This window comes from Coptis chinensis, chromosome 3, assembly GCF_015680905.1.
Source record: "Coptis chinensis isolate HL-2020 chromosome 3, ASM1568090v1, whole genome shotgun sequence".
Classification (NCBI taxonomy): domain Eukaryota; kingdom Viridiplantae; phylum Streptophyta; class Magnoliopsida; order Ranunculales; family Ranunculaceae; genus Coptis; species Coptis chinensis.
The window spans coordinates 112,649,629-112,662,041 of record NC_141458.1 but is presented as its reverse complement, the minus strand read 5'-3'; the positions used below and the strand labels follow the sequence as shown (position 1 = coordinate 112,662,041).

Sequence of the window (12,413 nt, the reverse complement as noted above, 5' to 3'; positions counted from 1 at the left end):
GACGAAGTGTGTTGAGTCTTCTTGCAATTTTCTCATTTCGATTTTCGACAATATGCAATGCGACTGGTGGCTCCCAATCCATATCAATTTGCCAATCTTCGATATCAATATCTCGTTCATCCTCGACAATCATATTATGTAAAATTATACACGTCTTCATTATCCGATTAATGTCATCCCTACTCCACATTCGCGTCGGCCTATTGATTATCTCTCATCTAGCTTGTAAGACACTAAATGCACGCTCCACATCTTTGCGACACGCTTCTTGCATCTTATCAAAGAATCTCTCTATTTGAGTTGTTGGGTAAGGAATTGTTTGTACAAGTGTAGTCCATTTAGGATAAATCACATCGGCTAGATAGTAACCCATTTTGTATTGGTGATCATTTACGGTGTAATTACAACGAGGAGCATCGCCACGCATAAGATTGTTAAAGAGGTGAGAATGTTGAAGCACGTTGACGTCGTTGTTTGAACCCGCCATACTAAAAAAAGCATGCCAAATCTACAAGTCTTGATCGGCAACGGCTTCCAAAATGATTATAGGTTTCTTCTTATATCCTACATTTGTACCTTGCCATGTCGTAGGACACATTTTCCATTGCCAATGCATACAATCCAAGCTTCCAAGCATACCCGGGAAACCACGATTTTCACCTTGTGCAAATAGACGTTGAATGTCTTCTTTGTTTGGAGCCCTCAAATATTCTTCCTCGAAGACTGCCAACATGGCATCACAAAAATGCCTCAAGCTTTCGAAAAGGGTGCTCTTTACGATTTGATCGTATTCATCCCACGTATTCGCACCATACCCATATGCAAGCAAATGAATGCAAGCAACAACTTTTTACATACCCGTCAAACATGGCTTTCCAATACCATCAACCTTGTATGTGAAGTACTTGTCATGGTTGGAGACATTTTCAAGATTCATAGGAAGAGATGGCGGTGCATCCTAAACCTCCTACGGAAGATATAAAGGGGATACTTTGGGTATTGCACAAAATAATCCCTCAAAATCCTATTGTAAGTGTCACGATAAATGTACTTTCTACCGGGGACCGAGTCTCGATGATCACGAGTAGCTTCGTGCATGTCTTGCAACAACGAGAAAATAAGTACGAACATGTTCTCATCGTCATTCATCATGTTCTCATCTTTGGATGAGGAGCTTGATTCAACATAGAGAGAAGAAGAAGTCATTTTGAATGTGAGAAGAAAAATTGCAAAGTTGAGAATGAATGTGAGAATAAAGGTTGCAAAATTGAGAATAGTAATGCAAAAAGTGTGAGTGAAGAGTTTGTGGTTTATAAAGTTGACACAAGAAATGAGGTTGGTGATTGAAAAGTTGATGGTTGAGGAGTTGAGAGTTGAGGCTTTGATGACAAGTAAATGTATGTGAGTGAAAAATTGGTTAAATTTGGCTAAGTCTAAATCATGTTGAGTGTTTAGAAGGTACGGATGGATGTCTCAAATTTTAATTAAAATTGGATGCGTAAAAAACCAACATGATAACCAAACTATGCCGTCTGTCTCCGAAACTTATTATGGCAAATATTTAAAAGCTGTTTTAACTTTGGTATTTTTTACTCCTTCCAAATTTAAAACCTTTTTAGCAGCCCCATTGGAATGACATTTTTGTGGTTGAGGTGCTATATTTGTCTTTAGCAGCCCATATATCCCACTATTGGACTTGCTCTAAACTAAAATTTATACTTGGGCCAAAATAAGACTAAAACACTACAAAGGGTAATGTACTATTTGAAGTTTACTAATTGAAACAATGTATTTTTTTTGGACCAATTTATGCAATGTACTATTTCAATTTGAGCAATTGACAATTCAGGTCAAATTAGATTGCTAGAGTGATGACGTGTCAGGTGAAGAAAAAACTTTAAATTAAAAAAACTCTAAATTAAAACACAAAATTGTAAAAAGAGGTAAAATAATATTTGAATACAATGAAAATGTGAAAATTTACTTCAATTGATGTTGAAGTGATCTTGAATTTCTTGTCAATTTCAATTTAGAGTATTTTTTTCACTTGACACGACATCACTCCGGCAATCTAATTTGGCCTGAATTACAATCATTATGTCAATTGCTCAAATTGAGATAGTACATTGCATAAATTGGTCCAAAAAATATACATTGTTTCAATTGGTAAACTTCAAACAGTACATTGCCCTTTTTAGTGTTTTAGTCGCCAAAATAATACCGATTCTCATAAATTGCCTCATGTCAAGATTTCAGAAAACTTATATTAGGTCGATCAGCTTACTCTGTTTATCTTTTTTTTTGGGGATAAAACTTACTCTGTTTATAAGTTCATGCTTGACGCCAGAAACGCATCGATCAGGTTCCCTACGCAAATCCGGATTTGGGAAAACTGGAACGTCATTTTCATCCGGGGTCTTGATGTATGACGTGTACCAACTTGTATCGTACATATTTGATTTTTAAATCTGTTCGACGCAAATCGACAGCGAGTTCCACAAGCATAAATTAAACTAGTGCTTTGGTTTTGGTTTAATGAAGAGCTAGTTTGGCAAGTACTTATCGACAAAACAAAAACAAGGAAAAAAATGGTCTGGCCTATATTTCATATTTCTAACCTACCAAACAATTCATTGATTATTGATTATATGCTTATTATACAATGACTGTATAAAATACATGAAGATCGTCTTCAAAAGATCTTATGACAAAAGTGGAATGTTCTTTAATTTCTGCTTGTTTTGGTGCATTACGTGTCTGTTACGGTGGATTTGAGTATACTGGTGGTATTAAATTTGAACCAGTTAGTCTAGTTTTAAGTTTGAATTCGATTACGTGGTTTAGATGAATAGAAATTCAACAGCATGTTACCAAAAAGAAAAAAATAAATAAATTCAACAGCACATGAGGCATGGGGTTGGTGCACACGCCATGTAGACTCCCTCAGTATGGTATTCTACGAAGACCTTGGTTCTTTAGGGGTTAGGGAAAGAAAAAGAATCAATTAAAATGACTTCAACAATGGTGGGCACTGGGCAGTGGGCTTCTTGTACAGTTACACTAATTAATTTAGCATTTCTCTTAGGAAGAGTTATAGAGATATTTTTTAAAAAAACACATAAACAAACTCAATGATCGTTAAGACATTTTTAATTTTTAGTAGATATGATTATCCTACCACTTTTAATATTTTCACAAAAAAAATATTCAAATCGGAAACTTCTAATCCTAGAATGTAACAAATAATTATGGATTGTGGACCGTTATGTCCTTATAACCCTTCCCTTTCTTCTATATATATATATATTTTTTTATTTTTTTGCATAAGCTAATCAATCTAACAATTAAGCATTATTTAGCACAAATTTTGGAGTACTTCAAACTTTGTAATCTCGTTGAATTGCCAAATCTTATACTTTGAGTATAGGAGGTGTTTGGATTCTATTTATTTATTGTCAATAAATATTTATTAGTGAAATAACGTTTTTTGAAAAAATAAATATGTTTGGTCTCCATTTTTATAAACAATACTTTTTCGCCAAAAAAATATTTATTGGTAAAAAAAAGATGTTTTAGGATAAATAGCAAAAACTTGTTTTTCAAGTTAAAAAACTAATTTTTTCCCCCCCACTTTGGTCACTCAAGACAAATGATCTGCCCGGATGTTTTAGTACTAAATGCTGAAATGTGTTAAGAAATATCACGTGAAATCTGTTGGTTTGATAAATAGCTTCTTCAAAGACCTTGGTTCTATAGGGATTAGGGAAAGAAAAAAAATCAATTAAAATGACTTAAACAATGGTGGATTAATTTAACATTTATCTTAGGGAAGAGTTATAAGGATATTTAAAAAAAAAAATACATAAACAAACTCATGATCCTTAAGACACTAGTATTTGCCTCGTGGATCCGGATATGACACGGATAACCCGTGCCAAAAGGCCTCCCCCGAAAATGCATCCACCCCCACCCCCATTTACGACGCAGGGATACATAAACAAACTGATCCTTAAGCCAATTTGCCTCCAACGCTCATCTCCTCAAAACGGCATCCGCATCCATACGCGACTTTCGCATCGGCCTCAACGCCGATCTCCCCTCCTCCCACTCATAGACATAGATCTGCCGAACCAAGACGCGTGTATACACGACTTGCGGTTGCTTTTTAACCCAGACACATCCCCTACGACCCTCGGATCGCCCCCCCCCATTTTTTTAAATGAGTCCATACTCATGTTTCCAGCTCAGAGCCCAATAACCCATAAAAATTCAACCCAAAAACAGTCCAAGCATTTTTTGTGTGGGGTGGGTGAGGTAAGAAAAACTTTTAAACTCACCCCAAAAAAACTTGTTAATTCACCCCAAAAAAACATTTTAGTGGCTATGGTTAGGGGGTGGCACGACCACGTATCACCTTGTGAGGTGGAATTTGTCAACCCACTCCACCCTTGTACGCGCCTTCAGCACCTCCGATGCACATCCGCCCCCGTACGACATAGATACATGCGCATTCGGTGCCCCCGACAAGCATCCGCCCCTCGGTGCAGCACAGATACCCGCGCCTCTGACGCACATCCGCCCCTTACTCATGTTTCTAGAGTACGGCACAGATACGCGCAACTTTGGCGCATTCGCCGCCCCCTCTGTACTCATGTTTCCAGAGCCCAACAGCCCATAAAAGTTCAGCCCAAAAACAGTCCAGGCCTTTTATGTGTAGGCTAGGCAAGGTGAGAAAAACTTTTAAACCCACCTCAAAAAATTTGTTAACGCACCCCAGAAAAATATTTGAGTGGCTATGGTTAGGAGGGTGGCACGACCACGTATCACCTTGTGAGGTGGAATTTGTCAACCCACTCCACCCTTCTTTATTATATAATATATAGACTAGTATTTGCCCGTGTCATACGCCATAAATACACGCCTTCGGTGCCCCCGTCGTGCATCCGTCCCCCTATAAGCACACGTCTATCGAAATGAGCCCCGATCGCATCCGCCTCCCAAGACGGAATCTGGATATCGCCAATAAAGATCATCCATCCTACTCATGTTTCCAGAGCCCAACATCCCATAAAAGTTCAGCCCAAAAATAGTCCACACTTTTTTTGGGTGGGGTGGGTGAGGTGAGAAAAAATTTTAAACTCACCCCAAAAAACTTGTTAACTCATCCCAGGAAAACAATCTAGTGGCTATGGTGAGCGGGTAGTACGATCAAATATCACCTTGTGAGGTGGAATTTGTCATCTCACTCCTCCTTTCTTTGTCATATAGATTTTTTATTTTTAGTAGATATGATTATCCAACCACTTTTAATATTTTCACAAAAAAATATCCTTATCGAATGTAGCCAACAAATAATTTTGGCTTGTCGACCGTTATGTCCCTATAACCCTTCTCTTTTTTCTATATTTATTTATTTATTGCATAAGCTAATCAATCTTACAATTAAACATTATTTAGCACAAACGTTGGAGTACTCCAAACTTTGTAATCTCGTTGAATTGCCAAATATTAATTATACTCTGAGTATATGGGTATTTGGATCCTATTTATTTATTGTCAATAAATATTTATTAGTGAAAAATCATTTTTTTTTTTGAAATAAATATGTTTGGTCTCTATTTTTCTAAACAGTACTTTTTCACCCAAAAAATATTTATTGGTAAAAAAAACATGTTTTAGGATAAATAGCAAAAACTTGTTTTCCAAGTTAAAAAACTGTTTTTTTTTTCCCCACTTTGAGCGCTCATGGAAAATGAAATGTGAGGATGTTTTAGTACTAAATGCCGCAATATGCTGAAATGTGTCAAAAAATATCACACAAAATCTGTCAGTTTGATAAATAGCTTTTAAGAAAACTCACAACCAAACATGTTTATTTAAAAGCTGTTTTTAAAATAAATATATTTTTTTTAAAATGAGATTCAAACACCCACTTAGCCCTTAAAGATCCCCAATCAATCCTGGTCCAAGTATCCAACCCCTTAGAAATCTATGTCCTAATTTGTAAAGATGCATTTAAACCTGAAGTGGTTGTGTGTGGATTCAAACTTTGAGCTGGAAAAAGTGTTTTGCGAGTTTAGTATGGGTTCAAGTGTTCAACTGAACTTGGGAGTTGGGACTAGCGCATGGGAACTTAAGTCAAAGATGAAGCCCTAAATGAACGTGATACTTATGAAAGTACTAATCTTCTATTTCGAAGTGTTGGCACTCGGCGCCAATTATGCAGCAATTGGTTGTCCAAAACGTAGTGCCTGTTAAGAGTTTTTTCAGTTCAAAGCCAGCTGAGCTGACTGAATATATTTTGTTACTGGTTCTATTCAACACATGGCCAAATATTTCGATGTCGGACAATATATTGGACCCTCCAAAAATTGATATATTGAATATATCAATATATCGGTAGATATATGTTTTTTTGTTAACCAGTCAAAATTTTATTTTGTATATCGATATATTGAAAAATATAAAAAATATCATTGATTATATATGAAATATCGTTGATATATTAATAAAAATTAGTCAGAGTCAATAAAATCAACGATCTATCGAATATATTGGTTGATATATATATATCGATATATCAGACAATATCAAATACAAAATGTGTCAGCATATCCATAAGATATATTACATTATATCCATATCGGATACCTTAAAAACCGAGATATATCAGTGATATTTTGGTCCTTAATTCAACATACAAAAAAAATGGATTCATACTTGCACTTGTAAGGTGCTTTGAAGGAATGGATTACAAATCTGAGAAGTGCAATTATCGTGAATAATTTGTTTCCTTGTCTCACAGAGTCACAACCCAAAATTCCATTCCCATCGAAAAAAAATCCCGAAATCATGTCAACAATGTCTCTCTAAATTAAGTGGTGTGGCACTAGCAAAGTATCAATAAAACCCAAAAATCACTCTCGTTGTTTTTCTTTTCTACTTTAAGCACACACAAAATGAGTATTGGTCTTTTCTTGGAGCATAAGTTAGCATAAAAAGTGAATTCAAATGATGGTTCATTTAATTTTGCCTTGAGGAATGACACTAGGATAGTAACCAGATAATGAGACATCATCTCAAAATTACAATTCATTTCATTAACTTCTCTGTTTTTACACTTGCTCTTTATATACTAGAGACTTGTAAGTTGTTACAACAGAATCTGTTATAACACAACTGAAAATTGTTATAACTAATAACTGAATTAGTTAGAAGTTAGTTATGCTGACGTGGACTGCTGATGTGGATTATCTCTAATATACCCCCTCAAGCTAATGTTTGGTAAAACACATAGCTTGTGCTGAAGTAGAGAAAATTTGACTGAAGAAAGCCCCTTTGTAAAAATGTCAGCAGTTTGATCCTGTGTGTGAATGTAATGCAGTTGTATAGCATTTGAAGTGACTAGTTCTCTGACATAGTGAAAATCTACCTCAATGTGCTTTGTACGTGCATGAAAGACTGGATTCTTGGACAGTGAGATTGCACTTACATTATCACACAATAGAAGTGGTGGTTGCTTGAGAAAAACATGTAAATCCTTCAAAAGTATTGAGAGCCAATAGAGTTCAGCTGATGTGTAGGCAAGAGATCTATATTCTGCTTCTGTAGAAGATCTAGAGATTGTTGGTTGCTTCTTAGAACTCCAACTGATAGGACTATTTCCAAAGTAAATACAAAAGCCACTTGTAGATCTCCTTGTGTCTGGACAACCAGCCCAGTTTGAGTCAGAATAGGCTGTTACCATTGAGAAGCCTTTTGTGAGTTTTAGGCCATGAGTAATAGTACCCTTCAAAAACCTCAGTATTCTTTTCACTGCCAACATGTGTGATGTTCTTGGGGCATGCATAAATTGACAGACTTGATTTACTGCATAAGCTAAATCAGGTCTTGTCCATAAAAGATATTGTAGGGCACCCACTATTGTTCTAAAAACTGTAGGATCAGGCAATAAGTCACCAGAGAAGTTATTTAGCTTTTCTGTTGTGGAACATGGTGTAGAACATGGCTTTGCATTTTCCATAGAGGCTTTCTTAAGTACCTCCAAAGCATATTTACTTTGACACATAAACATTTCATCACTTGTTCTATGTATTTGCATTCCTAGAAAGTAATGAATCTCCCCAAGATCTTTCATTGCAAAATGTTGACTTAAGAGTCCAAGTAGAGTGTGACAATATGCAGCAGAATTTCCTGTGAGTAATATATCATCCACATAAATCAAAATGAAGGTGATTGTATCATCTACCTTTCTCACAAATAAGGATGTGTCTGCTTTTGCCGGTTCAAAACCATATTCCAATAAAGCTCCCATGAGTTTTTCATACCAAGCACGAGGTGCTTGTTTCAGACCATATAAGGATTTCTGCAATTTGCATACATGTGTAGGATTTTGAGGATTAGTAAATCCATGGGGCTGAGTCATGTAAACAGTTTCTTTTAGATCACCATGCAAGAATGCATTTGACACATCAAGTTGTTTCACGCACCCGGTTGTAATGTAATTTGCAAGAGTTAGAATGAGCCTTATGGTGGTTGATTTTGCAACAGATCGAAAGTTTCATTGAAGTCAAGGCCGACTTTTGTCAAGATATCCTTTAGCTACTAGTCGAGCCTTGTGCTTATCTATTGAACCATCTGCTTTCTCTTTCAATCTAATAAACACCCATTTATTATCCACAAGATTCATAGAAGGATCAAAAGGTACTAGTATCCATGTCTTATTTTGAATGAGAGCATTATATTCTGATGCCATTGCTGATCTCCAATTGGAATCCTTCATGGCTTGAGTGTGACATGTCGGAACTTGAATGTGAGCATTAGCTTCTGAAATGAGAGCAGTAATAGGATGTTTGGTGGCTGAATAAACTTTCTTTTTAAAGATTCCTTGTTTTTCTCTAGTAGTCATGGAATGACTTGGTGGTTGAGGTTTTCTGAGAGTTCTGACAGTAGGTTGAACATGTACAGGAACATGAGAAGAAGAGACATTTGTGTCAACTGCAGTTGTGATAGCAATTGGAGAGCTAGTTGAAACATTTACAGTTTGAGTTTGAAGGTCATTGGCAGAAAGTTCAGAATTGTGAAAAGCATTTAATTGACTTGAGTTTGGAGTAACTGCTGGTGAGTATAAGGATGGAACAAGAAGTTTTGTAGTTGATGGAATTGAAGGAATAGAGGTTGGAGTATTAGTTTTGAATGGAAAAGAATGCTCATTGAATAAAACATGCCTAGACACATGAATTTTATTTGTAATAGGATCCAAACACTGGTAACCTTTGTGATCAGGACTATAACCAAGGAAGACACATTCTTTGCTTCTGGCTTGAAGTTTATTTGTGTTGTAAGGTTTCAACCAAGGAAAGCATAAGCAACCATATACTTTAAAAAATGAATAATTTGGAGACTGTCGAAAGAGAATTTGAAGTGGAGACTTGTAGCTTAGAAACTTTGTAGGTGTTCTGTTTATTAGATAAACACAGGTTTGAAAGATGTTGACCCAAAATCGAGGAGGTACATTGCTTTGGGCAATAAGTGTCCTAGCCATTTCTGTAATATGCCTATGCTTCCGCCGCCATGCCATTGCCATTGTTCGTGTATGTGGACAAGAATATTGAGTAGAAATGCCTTGTGACTGAAAGAAGTATTTGAGTCTTTTACTAATGTATTCACCCCCTCCATCAGATCTAAGGATTTTGATTTTGTTATTGAGAAGGTTTTCTACATTTGTTTTAAAAGATTGAAAATTTGTTAAAAAATCAGATTTATGAAACAGGGGAAAAATCCATGTGAATCTAGACCAATCATCAATAAATGAAACATAATACAAAAAACCATTTGTTGAGGGAATTGAAGATGGACCCCAAAGGTCAGAATGTATTAACTCCAAAGGTTTTGAGCTTACAGATTGTGATAAAGCAAAAGGAAGCTTGGTCATTTTACCAAGTTTACAAGCAGTACAAAAACTAGATTTATTACAAGTGTCAGATGACAACTGAAAATCAGAAATGATTTTATTCAAAACAAAAAAAGATGGATGTCCAGTTCTTTGATGCCGCATGATGCAAAGGGGCTTTGGCTCCAAGAAATGCAGTAGAAATACCATTGTGAGATTGAGATGAGTTTGAATGAGGTGAAGAAGAGCTTGAGCTAAGCTTGAATGTCAGAGGATAGAGTCCATTCTTATGGTTCCCTTGGAAAATAATCTTGCCCGAATTGTTGTCCTTGACATAAAAAGAGGATGATATGAATGTGATGGAACAGTCATTATCTTTAGTGAATTTGTGGACAGATAACAAGTTTTGTGCAATAGTAGGAACATGTAGAATGTGTTTGAGACTAAATGATGAATATGGTGTATTAAATATAGAGTTACCAATATGGGAGATTGACATACCTTTACCATCTCCCACAATGACCTTGTCATTTCCAGCATAATCATTTGATATAGAGAGATTACTCAACTCAGGAGTTAGATGATGTGTTGCTCCAGTGTCAGCTATCCAATGTGACTCATTTGCAGGAGTAGAATTGTTGTCTGAGATGTAAGCATTATAGTTCTGATAATAAGGATTGGAAGAAGAGTTACCATCATAGCTTTGAGAGGACTGTGAATTAGAGCTTTAAGACTTTGAAGAATATTGTGTTGCCATTGCTTGAAGTCTGGAAGGTGGAATTCGCCCTTGGAAAGAATAATTCATGCGATTGTAACAATCTATTGCAACATGTCCAGTCTTGCCACAGATTTGACAGACAAGCCTTGAGCTCTTAGTTCCATTTTGTTGCCATTGTGAAGGAACTTGTTCTTTAGTTTGGACATTGGAACTAGAATTAGATCCAGAACCTTGCATAGGGTAGAATCCTCTACCAGAATTTGATCCTCTCCCTTGATTAGAGTTCCTTCCTCTTCCTCTGTGATAATAACCTCTTCCACGACTAGTATTGTAGTTTGAACTAGTGTAGTTCATAGCAAATGCTTGTGGATCAGTTTCAAGTATCGCACCTTGTCGATCACTGACATTGATCTCTTCACTTAACAAAAGACCATGTAATTCGTCAAATGTGACTTCTTCAGCTCTCAAACGTATTGAAGTACAAAATGAATCATGCTCATGAGTTAGTCCACGAAGAACTTGATCAACCAAATCACCATCGAAAATAACAATTCCAATTGTGCCCATCAAGTTGTCGAAATTTGTTTAATTTTTCACCTAGATAATCGGACATAGTAGATGCTCCTTTCTTTATGGCTTGTAACTTGTTCTTGCCCGTTGACAAAATGTGAGAAAATATATGGGCGAGAACAAACATCGGGCTTTGAGAATCTTCGTTCAAGAACTAACCGTGAGTTCACGAAAAGATGATGAACCCGATAACATATGGTAAAAGACTATCAGATATTGTGGCATTTAACCATATAAGTAGTGTTTGATCACTCTTTTGCCAAGAAAGATACAACGGGTTTATAGACGTAGTCGCATTTCCAGAATCATCAGTTAGAAACATAGATGGACAAACATTTGATCCATCAACAAAACCAAGTAGAGCATTACTTATAAATATATGGGCTAGAATTGGAAGAAATAATGATTTCCATAAAAGAAAGTTATCTTTGTTTAGTTTGATAGGAATAAAATGAGTAATATTGATCGATGTCATAGAATGATTGTTTTAAGGTTCCATTAATGGAGATTGATAAAAAGAACAAGTATTGAAGAAGAAATTGAAGATTTAGTTGCAGAAAGAGAAACTTAACTGAGTCTAATCAGTGAATTTGATTAGTATTTGAAGTAGTGAAGAGAAGAATCACTGTTAACTGAAGCTTTGATGAGCATCAATGGTGGATTGCATAATCGCCATTAAACCGAGTTCTGATACCATAATGAGACATCATCTCAAAATTACAATTCATTTCATTAACTTCTCTGTTATTACACTTGCTCTTTATATACCAGAGACTTGTAAGTTGTTACAACAGAATCTGTTAAAACACAACTAAAAACTGTTAGAACTAATAACTGAATTATTTAGAAATTAGTTATGATGACGTGGACTGCTGATGTGGATTATCTCTAATACCATATACATACTTGAATACCTGAGCTTTAGCGGGGCATTTATCATAAATGAAAAACATTTTGAATGGAATATCGGGATTTGGGAAAATGCTTCAGGCGGTCAGGCCCCCAAGAAAGCATATATATAGATAAAAAACTCATACACAATACACATATGAAGAGGGAAAATTGGAGAAAAGACAGATTATTAACTTCATATGATTTAGTTATCTCCAACACCATCACTTCTGAGTTTGAAATAGACACCCTGCTGTTCAATGGCATCAACAATAGTGTTTTATGCTTAAAAAGGAGGAACTTCACACCTTTTTGGTTCGCTTTTGAGTTTACACTACAGAG

The 12,413-nt window shown here is 35.9% G+C and overlaps 1 pseudogene; it reads right to left on the bottom strand.

The window, feature by feature from the left end:
* Positions 1-214: 214 nt before the first annotated feature.
* Positions 215-1,206, bottom strand: LOC147513073 (uncharacterized; annotated as a pseudogene).
* Positions 1,207-12,413: the final 11,207 nt, after the last annotated feature.